Source organism: Lissotriton vulgaris, unplaced genomic scaffold (assembly GCF_964263255.1).
Source record: "Lissotriton vulgaris unplaced genomic scaffold, aLisVul1.2 SCAFFOLD_224, whole genome shotgun sequence".
NCBI classification, from domain to species: domain Eukaryota; kingdom Metazoa; phylum Chordata; class Amphibia; order Caudata; family Salamandridae; genus Lissotriton; species Lissotriton vulgaris.
Window position 1 is genome coordinate 913,165 of NW_028250362.1, and position 10,871 is coordinate 924,035.

Here is a 10,871-nt window from a genome sequence, read left to right on the forward strand (position 1 = left end):
TCGCTTGCGCGCCTCTGCCGGTGATGGTTAGCAGGGGCTACATACGTGGGAGGCGAAGAACGAAGGCGATGTAGCAAGTACCCCTCCAACCTTTCGGGAGCCAGGTGTAAGCTTTGGTGCCACAAACAAAGTACATATTAGGAGAGGCAACAAAGGAGGGGGGATCAATTGAGTCCAATGACCTGGTGATATGGCAGGCACTGTGACCCACCAACTGCGTTCCCAGGCCTTCGATGCATACAAGGCCGGTGACGTTGATAACAGACAGAGCCACCGTCAGAGTGGCAGCTGTTCGTTTCCGTAGGTAGGAGAAGATGGGTCTAGCTGGGTTATGGAGCACCTGCATTTCTACCCGCTCTTTGGCCGGGATGTCCATAAGGAAGGCGGAACCAGAGGGCACGGGACAAAAGGGAGCAGACGTCCTTCCGGTTTTGTTCAGCCAGAACCCATAGTAGAAGTGTGACACTGTTTGGCCAGAAGTGGCGTTGTCCTTGTGGCTCTCTTGCATGAGGATCAACCAGGCAAGGCAGGAGCCGTGAACTGAGAAAGGAGAAGGGATGAAGGGGATGGAGTGTCCGGTGGCAAGCGGGAGCAGTCCGCAGATCCAGCAGTTGGTGGCATTTGCAGCAAGGTTGTGCTGGTGCAACAGTTGCACAAAGGAATTGTTCCAGAACTCCTTACGTCTCTCTCGGAGCTGGGGTGAAAGGGTGATCAGGTGATGCTCCTTCATAGGGGTTGGCTGTGCAGTGGTCAGCAATACCTGATGAGCGGGTGTGCTTTCCTCCAGGATCCAGAAGGAGGTCATGAGGAGGAGGCAAAAGAGGAAGACAATGAAGAAGGCGATTGTCTTTGATTTGTGCATATTGTCAGTCTTTGGGTTCCTGTAGTGGGTATTTCCGGCTGCTTCCATCATCTTCTTATCTGGCGCTTCCATCATCTTCTTATCTGGCGCTTCCATCATCTTCAAGGTGCTTGGTAGCAGGCAGAACCACAGACTTCGTTTAGCTTCTCTCCGGGTAACCCTTGGTTGTGTTTAGGTTCCCGTTCTGAGATTTAACTTGGCCCGTGGTCTACTTAGCCGAAGCTCCCTCCTTTCGACGCAGGAAATACCCTTCTCTGGATGGCGCAGTAGGATCAGGGAATTTTGCAAGTTCAAGCGCCTCGGTATCAGGATAGAAGTTCAATGCTGGCCGGTCTTTGTTCAGGAGCTCTTCTTGGGTGTCGACGTTTTCTGTCGTGGCCAAGGTCGGGGAGACCTTCCTGCAGTGGTGCGCGTGCAGCCAGTGCCGTTTCCCCTCCACTCGAAGCGCCGTCCGGGTGGTGATCAGTACTTGCCAGGGGCCCGTCCACCGGGGTTCCAGACTCTTTGCCCGTTGAAAATTCCGGACTAAAACATAGTCCCCCGGTTGGATGTCGTGGCCCGGACCCCTGGAAGCATCGGGGATGGCCTGCCGCACCTGTTGATGAATGACAGACAATGTTTTAGTTAATTTGTACAAGTAATCAGACAGTAGGACGTCCGGGACGTCATGAATGGAGGTCGGTTTGGGGGCAGTCCAGAGGTTCATCGGTCGCCCGAATACAACCTCGTAGGGGGTCAGATGGTGCTTAGTGGGACTGGAGCGCATCGATAGTAATGCCAGTGGGAGAGCATCTGGCCACTTAAGTCCTGTGGTGGCCACTATCTTTGACAGTTTCAGTTTCAATGTGGCGTTGTGTCGCTCCACCAAACCAGCGGATTGGGGTGGAAGACCGCATGAAACCTCTGCTTCACCCCCAACCCCTTCAAGATTAGTTGGATAACTTCAGCTATGAAGTAGGGGCCATTGTCGCTCCACAGAATTCGACAAAGGCCGGAGCGGGGAAAAAACTCTTTCAGTAGTACTTTGGCAGTAGTCATGGCAGTATTATCACGGGTTGGATAGGCCTCTACCCATTTGCTGAAGGCACATACAATGACTAGTAAATATTTCAATCTTTGGCATCTCTCTAGCTGGATGTAGTCCATCTGGAGGACCTCAAAGGGGTGGTCGGGGATCCCAAACCCTCCCCGGGGTACCACAGTTCCTTTCCCGGGTTGTGTTGCAGGCAGATAAGGCACTGCTGGACCAGGCGTTTGGCTGAGTTGGGGATTTTGTCGTTGTGCCAGACTTTGGAAATGAGTTCAGTCATGGGGGCAGATCCTATGTGTGCAGGGGAGTGTGCCATAGTCAGTATGGGAATCAAGTATGAGTCAGGCAGCAACCATTTGTTTGCATCTTTTGTCCGCCAGCAGCCTTCATCATCCTTCAAACCCACCCGTGCCCATTCGGTCAGTTCGTGAGGGGTGCTGGCCGACTGGATGTCTCTAATCATTTCCCTAGCGTCAGTCCATTTCTCTGCTTGCGACCTGGTCACATACATGCGTGTCACCGTCCTATTCTCAGCTGTGGTTCGTGCAGTGATGTCGGCCAGCGCGTTCCCTTGTCCGACTAAGTCTGTCACCTTCTTGTGTGCCTGGCACTTGATCACTGCTAATCGTTTGGGGAGGAGAACGGCTTTAATAAAAGCGGAAACCAGATCTCCGTGAAGGATGGGTGTGCCGTGGGACATCAGGAATCCCCTTTCCCTCCACAGGAGCCCAAAATGGTGAACCACCCCGAAGGCATACTGGCTGTCTGTGTAAATGTTCGCTGTGGTCCCTGTCGCTATGATACATGCTCGTGTGAGGGCTATTAGTTCTGCTGCCTGTGCAGATCGTTGTGTGATGCGGGCGGTCTCAACTACTGTTCGGTCTGTCGTTACCGCATAGGCAGCTGAAGTAGTGCCATCTGGGAGTTTGATGCATGAGCCGTCTACCCATAGATCTCCATCAGGGTCTGTAAAAGCAGTGTCTCGGAGGTCAATTCTACTCCTAGTTTGTTCGTCCGTGAGGGTCACACAGTCGTGTATGGGAGGCACGTCGGGGTCATTTTCAGGCAAGGGCAACAGTGTGGCAGGATTTTAAGTCGTGCATCTCTTCAGAGTGATGTGGGGTGCAAGTAGTGTCAATTCGTATCCTGTCAGTCGTGCACTAGTCAGGTGTTGAGTCTTGGTTTGGTTCAAAAGGGTGTCGACCGCATGGGGTACTAACACAGTGAGGGAGTTCGAAAGTACGATTCCCTCGCTCTGACGGATAGAGACAGCAGCAGCAGCTACTGCTCGAAGGCAGGCAGGCAAAGCTCTGGCTACGGGGTCAAGAGTGGCAGAGAAGTAGGCACAAGGGCGCTGCCTAGGGCCGATGGGCTGAGTTAGAACAGACAATGCGCACCCCTCCCTTTCGTGAGTGAAGAGGGAGAAGGGCTTGGAGTAATCCGGTGTTCCCAGGACAGGTGCTGAACAAAGGGCATCCCGCAACTCCTTAAAGGATGCTTGACACTCAGGGGTCCAAGGGAGCAGGAAGGGGGCATCTTTGGCCAACAAGGCAAGTAGGGGTTTTATAGTGAGGCTGAAATTTGGTAACCATTGTCTGCAAAAAGAGGTAAGACCCACCAAAGAACGGACTTGCTTTTGTGTTTTTGGAATGGGGGTGTCTAGGATGGTTTGGATTCGATCGGGCGTAAGTTTCCTCCCTTCTTTGGACAGGAGATGGCCTAGGTATGTCACTTGTGGCTGGCAGAACTGCAATTTCTTTTTGGAGACTTTGTGGCCATTTTCTGCGAGAAAGTGTAGGAGTTGAATGGTGGCTGTGATTGCAAGTGGGGTGGTGTCGGCCGCCAAGAGGATATCATCGACATATTGGATCAACACCACTCCATCTGGTAGCTGGACAGCGTCCAGCTGTCTTTTGAGGGCCTGGCTGTAAATGCTGGGACTTTCAGTGTAGCCCTGGGGAGCTCTACAAAATCGGTACGAGTGGGATTTTAGGGTGAAGCCGAAGAGATAACGGCTGTCCGGGTGGATGGGGATAGAGAAAAATGCATTTTTGAGGTCAATGACAGTGAAGGTGGTGGCAGTGGACGGGATGAGGGTCACAATGGTGGTGATGTCTGAGACTACAGGGTACTCTGTAGTAGCAGAGCGCGTAATAAAATCTTTTATACTTATACTTATACTTATACTTATACTTATTGGGGTACAACCACTTTGTTAACCTCTCGCAGGTCGATGATGAAGCGGTACGCTTTCTCATCTCCCTCGCCTTGTTTCTTAACAATGGGTAGGATAGGGCTGTTGCAGACATTGCTAACTACTTCTTCGACCACTCCTGCGTCTACCAGGGACTGAATGATCGCTACCAGCGCCTTCTCGCCCTCGGGCGATATCCGATACTGTGGGAGTTTCGGGAGCATAGCGTCCTGTCTTACAGTTATGTGCACAGGGTCAATCATCATTCGTCCCACATCAGAGTCATTTTTGGCCCATAGGTATGGGGGCAGGGTGTCGAGCAAGGACAGGTCAGAGTCAGTTATGGAGTACATGTGTTGTGCTGGGCAGAATTTGCACATGCTCGGGTTGTCGTACAGGATGACTCGGACTCCATCTGGGGAACACCTGATGGTAGCTCGAAAATGCTTCAGTAAATCAATGCCCATAATGGCGTCAGGGGAGTTGGAGGAGAGCAAAAATGTTGTGTCAGTGGGGTTGTTTTCTAGGTCAAAGGAGATAGGTACGGACAGGGGGTTAGTGGAGGGCGTCCCATCGAAACCTATCGATGTAGTGTGAGCCAGACAAGGGTGCCCTTGGAATCAGTCGTTTCGATAACACACTACGTGTCGCCCCAGTGTCTACCAAAAATAGAGACTTTGTACCCAGGACCTTAGCAGTGACGTAAGGACCTTGCTGGTCAACACAGAGCTCGACTGGATCCCTCCCTTGCCCCTGGCAGTCCTATGCGAAGTCGGGGGCATTCTCACTGTCGGATAGTTGATACTGGTTCTGTCGGAGATGGTCAAACGTGTTCGATCTCCCTGGTCTGTCATTGTTGGTGTCATTTGTGTACCCTCGTCCCTGTCCCCTATTTCTCGGTCCACCCGCTGCGTCCTTGGAGTCCCTATTTCTGTTCATCTCTAACAGAACCGGACACTGGGATTTCCAATGGCCGAATCCTTTGCAGAAGGCACACTGGTCCTCGCTAATGTCTCTACGTCCAATGTGGGGTGTTGGGGTGCGGTCTTTAGGAGGTGGATTTCTAGGGGCGGTTGATTGGTAGTTCCCCCTGTGGGGTTCTCTTCCGACCGCTACATCTTGTATCTGGGCTATCATCACCCTTTCTTTCAAATCTTTCTTCTTTCTCTCGGATGCCCTATCACTCTCATTCTTTTGATGTTCGTAGTACTGAGCCATCTGAAGGATAGCTGCGGGTTTGGAGGCCCCCCAACTCTCGCTCGTCTGTAGCTTTTGGGAGACCTCTTGTGATAGACCCTTTACATAATTTTGCACAAACAGGTGTTGTCCGGTGGCGGTGGTCATGTCTTGGCCACTGTAGTCTGAGAACACTGTCTCAAATCGGGAGAAGTATTCCGATACATCTTCCTGGGGTTTCTGACGGCAAGCCGTGACTATCGACCAGTCTACCTTTTTCTCTGGGATCAATGTCTTTAGCTTCTGAACTATTTTGTCTGGGAGTTCCAGTATGTCTTTTACCGGTTTCCTTCCGGGCTCTCGCTGTCTATCTAGCTCACTGAGTTGATTCCAGGTATGTCCGAACAGATCTGTGTGGTCGGCTTTCCGGATTTGCTTCCACACGTCAGCCGGCAGACATAACCCGAAAAACAAGTCAATGTCTGCTAAAGTCATTATCGTCGAACCCAAGGCTGTGCCTAATTCGGTATAAAATGCTGTCGGGTTCTTTCTTAAATCGGGCAGAGTTTGCCTACAAGTTAAGATATCTTGTCGATCCCATGGTTGGTAAACCCAATTGTACACAACCCTCCCCTTTGCATCTGCGTGGTTGATATCGTCGTTTGTTCCCTGACCTCGTGGCGGAACCCAGTATGGGGCCGCCTCTCTGATAGGCATCATAGTGTTGGCTACTTCTAATGAGGACTCGGTCATTTCAGGGACTGTAATCTTGACTTCTGGCTTCTGTTCCGTGAGGTGGCGGAAGACTTCAAGCGTTTGCATGAAGAGGTCCGTCACATCGTGTGCTGTCCCATCTCCAACATCGACCTTTCTATATAGTGCTGTCAGTTTAGCGGGGCCCTTATTCTGATACCTATCCTCATATGCGTTCAGGGTGTGGTAGCTGAATCGTAAAATGAAATGCCGTCTGTGGCTACCGGCATGTGAATTATGCATATTCATCGTGTATTCTTCACTCTCCTTCCGTTCTACTAGTGTCTTCACTATCTTGTCAATCCCATCCCGCTCATCTTTACTCAATCTATTTGGTCTGGCTGGTGGTTGTTTGCTAGCCTCGGGGTCATCTGGTGGTGTTACTAATGCGGCTGGTGCGGAGGCCGCGAGGGCTGGTGCACTAGCGCTAAGGTCACTCTCATTCGCACTCAGTGCTGGCAGGTGCTGTTGGCAGGGGGCATATGGGAGGGGCATGTAGATGATCGGAGGACCTAGCAGTAACTCATCGTTTGCCCGTTGTTTGGAGGGCAGCTCAGGGTAGAGCGTAGAGGGGGTCCTAACATGACATTGGCCTGTCAACCCTGATTCTTGCTTTTGTGTAGCTTCCTTTCTTTCTTTTATTTCTTCTTCTAGTTGCTTAGCGGCTAGGTGGGCTGCCTTTCGTAACTCTTTCCCTATTTTTGCTTCTTCTCTTCTTTTTCGTTGTTCCGCTTCTTTGTGCCACATGCCGATACTATCGAGCATGGTGGGCGTAGTCTTATTTTTCTGGAGCGCTGCTTCTAATGTTTCTATTTAATGATCATCAAAGGAACCTATCAGTGGACACTGACTTTCGGGGTCCTTCTTTGTATATTTATGCCATAACTTAGTATAAGCTATAGCGACTCGTCCATGCTTAGTGAACATGTCCTTATTAGGGGTGCCTTCCAGTGGAGCTGGATGGTTCATCTCTAATAAGCGGTCCGGGCTAAACAGGCTACCAATCAGTGGGGAGACGATAGGCATGACGGGTTACAACGGGGACAAAGGTCTGCACTACCTATCTTATCACTGCGTGCAAAGACTAGACAGAATATTTCTATTCTCCGTTGTTTGCGGGCGGTGAATACCTCAAAAGAACCAATACCGAACACTCAATGTTCGGTTAATCAAACAATCAATGGGGAGAATAAGTAGGCACGACGGGTTACAACGGGGACAAAAGTCTGCGTTACCTACTTTTTCTCTACCTTCAAAGAGAGACCCTGTTCTTCCCTGTTTGCAGACAGAGAATCTCCAGAAAACAATCCACGAACAACAGTTCGGGAAAACAATCAATCAGTGGGGGAGGAAGATAGGCACGACGGATTACAACGGGGACAAAAATCTGCGTTACCTATCCTTCACTGCTTGCAAAGAGAGAGCCTGTTGTTTCTCCGTTTGCAGATGGTGAATCTCCAAAAGAACCAACAAAAGAGTAATACTAGTATTATCCAAATCAAACAATCATTTTGCAATTTGTCGCGTTTACACGACCTTACCCGGACCGCATGGACAGTTTCCTGTCTTCCGAATCCAGCGCCCGATCGCCCTCTATTCTTCGTGATGTTCACGGCACTCCTGATGGTTCCCAGTCAGGACCGTAGATCACTCGAGAGAGATCTGTTCGGAACCAGTGAAGTTCGGATGATCAGCTGTCAGACGAGGGTCTATCGGACAGTAGCTCTCCCGATCGTTGCGGTCGTTCACTCTGTCGTCGGGACCTCTCCCACTGGACCCACGTGTCGCTGATGGGCCCCACGTTTGGGACGCCAATTGTAGAAAAAGGTAGGGCTTTGGCCTTTTCCAAGATTTGCCCGGCGCTAACCGCCTCTGTACCACTCTAGTTACCAAACAAAGAGGCAGGCGCTGGAGACTGGAAGGCAGGAAACAAAAGTTTTATTCCGACAGAGCAGAACACATCAGATCAGACAACAAGGTATCGTTTCGAGGTGCTCTAACAGCCTCTCTGAGGCCTGGCCTCTTATACCCTGGTTTATGACATGTGAGCATTCTTTATTGCAATAAAAGACTCTTTGATGTATGAATAGACATCCCCGGAATCCCCTTTTCAGACCCACCCCCACACGTATCTACAGTAGAGGTCCTCACCCCACATACAATAGGAGGGGGCTATCACGCAGCTGAGTGTTCCGACGATTCTTTAGGATGTGTGCGCCTGATCATAACCCAGGGGGTGGGGAGGCCATGATCAATAGTAGCTCCTTTGAAAAGGAGCGACTCCATACAATAGGGGGCAATAAACCGTATCTCCGGCTAGATGATGGCCTGGGACCCGTGCGGACAATCGGACTCAGAGGAAGGGGTCATCAAAGGAGAGGTATTTATGAAAGGAATAGTCTGCGTGGACAATCGAGCGCGGAAGGAGAGTTTATCAAAAGAGGGGTATTCATGAAAGGAAAGGAGGTGTTGGTCAGGCGCGGGTGTGACTCCCAAGGACAGAGTCATGCGGAAGGAGAGGGTTTATGACTTGTGCATGTGAGAGAGAGGGGGGGGGGGCAGCCAGGGTGCGCGGAGGATGCTTGCAGGGTCAGGGGAGCGCGCTGGTGATCGCCCGTGAACAGGGAGGCCATGGTACCTGAAATGGCTGCCGTGCATGTTGTACGTGGGTGACAAGATGGCGCAGATGATGTTCAGTTTGTAAACTAAAATTCCACAGTTCTAAAAACAGTTTTTTTTTAAATTGGCACCATACATAGAATAAGGTAATGCGAAGCTAAGCATAGTCAAACTACAGTGAGGGGTGGTTGAAGAATTAAAATGCCCTGCCAAATCCTGCAGTTTCGTTCAGTAGCACCAGTCGGTGCAGTCCGAGGTAGACCCGAGGTTGCTTTCCTGATGATCTTTTCCAAGAGTCACAGATGTGTAGGAGAAGGGAAGGGTAGCAAAAAATAAGAGGAAAGGAAAAATTCATGCTTAACATTATATTTACCCCATCACAATGGCTAATTTGAAGTGCATTCACTGTAATTTTCAGCCTACGGAGTTAAGTCAATGTATCATATATATTGTACTGCAACCTTGTTGTAGCACTTCAAACCACTGTCTATGCCACCCAGCGCTTTGACTCTGGTTAAGTAACCCAAAGCCCTTGAGATGTGGGCGGGTGGAAGAGTATGGATTTGTAGGCATCACAACTGTGAAAAGAGGGCCTAGCGTGGTATGGCACCACAAGTAAACAACACAAAGGTTTTTAAAGTGTGTCAAATGTAAACATGACCTGAGTTTTTAAATGAACTGTAACCAGAACAGCTGTTTTTCTTGGCGGGATGTTAAAGAATAGCTAGCAAATGAAAATAGTGCTTTCCGCCTGGGGTTTTGATGAATCAAACACAGGTCTGGCGTCCGGCCCCCAATCTGAAATAGTCTACACAGCTGCCATCTTGTCTGTTCCCTGGCCCGCCAACCGTCTATGGCTGGCCAGACGGTCTCAATGACTTTCATTCAGGCATTTGCAATGAACATATGTTTGCCACTGATTATGTGGGTACTGCTTTACGGGCTATTTGGAGCATGTGTATCTACAGCCACACATGGTACAAAGGAAAATGTCACCCTCAAAACATCTGTAGATTCACATGGGGTCTTTCCTAACATGCGGGAAAAGGCCAGTTCAATGCATATATTGCAGAACCTGTCCCAGAGAATGCCAACCTTCAGGTGTACCAGTATTGGCATGGAAAGCTACATCAGTGGCCAGAGTTAGGAAATTGTGTACTGGCTGTTTTGGCGTTGCCAGTCAAGTGCCAATGTCGACAGGGCCTTTTCACAAATGAAGGTTTACATGGGAAGGAAAGAGAAAGCGCGAATGACCAAAGACTCACTGAAGAAATATTGTATGGTGTACAACAGTAAGTTTGTCTTGTAAAAATGTATTTGGACCTCATATACAATACATCAATTTAGAAAGCAAGCAATAATAAAAGCAATGCGTTCCATAAACACCAGTAAAACACTGTTTCAGTTGTTTTTTATGGCGCGAAAATGAGTAACCACTGAAAAGCACTTTTTTTTGAGGTATTGAAATCACTGGAAAACACTGAAAAAACACCACCAGGATTTACCGAAAATAGAAACTGAAAACAGGAAACCCCAAGTATATTGATCCGTAGACACATCTAAAGCTTTAATATCAAAGAAACAGTAGGGCAATTCATTTTTCAGACAAAATGTTAAGAGATAAGAAAGCATTGTCAGACCAATTCAAGTGCAAATTAAAAATCAAATTCACATCCCACATTTGGTTGTATTTAAGTAATGGGGGCTTATTAAGTTTTACTTCCTTCAAAAGTCAATCCAAAAGGCTAATCAGAGGATGTTCTTCGCTATGTCTATCATCCACTCCTACATGTTCTGCCACAATTGCTGGTCTGTATGTATTTATAGTCCTATTCGCTTTCCCTTGGGAAGTCAAGGATGTTAAGAAATTTATGACCAGAGTCACATGTGCTGAAAAGAGATATGTACCCCTGTCCCAGCATCTGCAGTGCCAGACCATCCAAGCGAATGTTTAAAGTTTGGTGGTTCCTGGGCAATAAGATTGGTGACTGAACTGAGAATCCTTTGTTGAAATTTTTAGTTTCAGTAGACTGATGTGAAACTATCCATGCCACCAATACCAAGGAGTGATTGGGAGCCATTGTGTGATGTTGCCCTAGAGACTTTAGAAGCAAACTGGATAAAGACAAAATCAGAATGGGGAAATTTCCTGACAACTCCAGGCGGTAGAGAACCATGGTTGGCTCTGCCACAGAAGAGGTGTCAACCGTAAAGTAGCTTCTTGGTGATGTACCTCT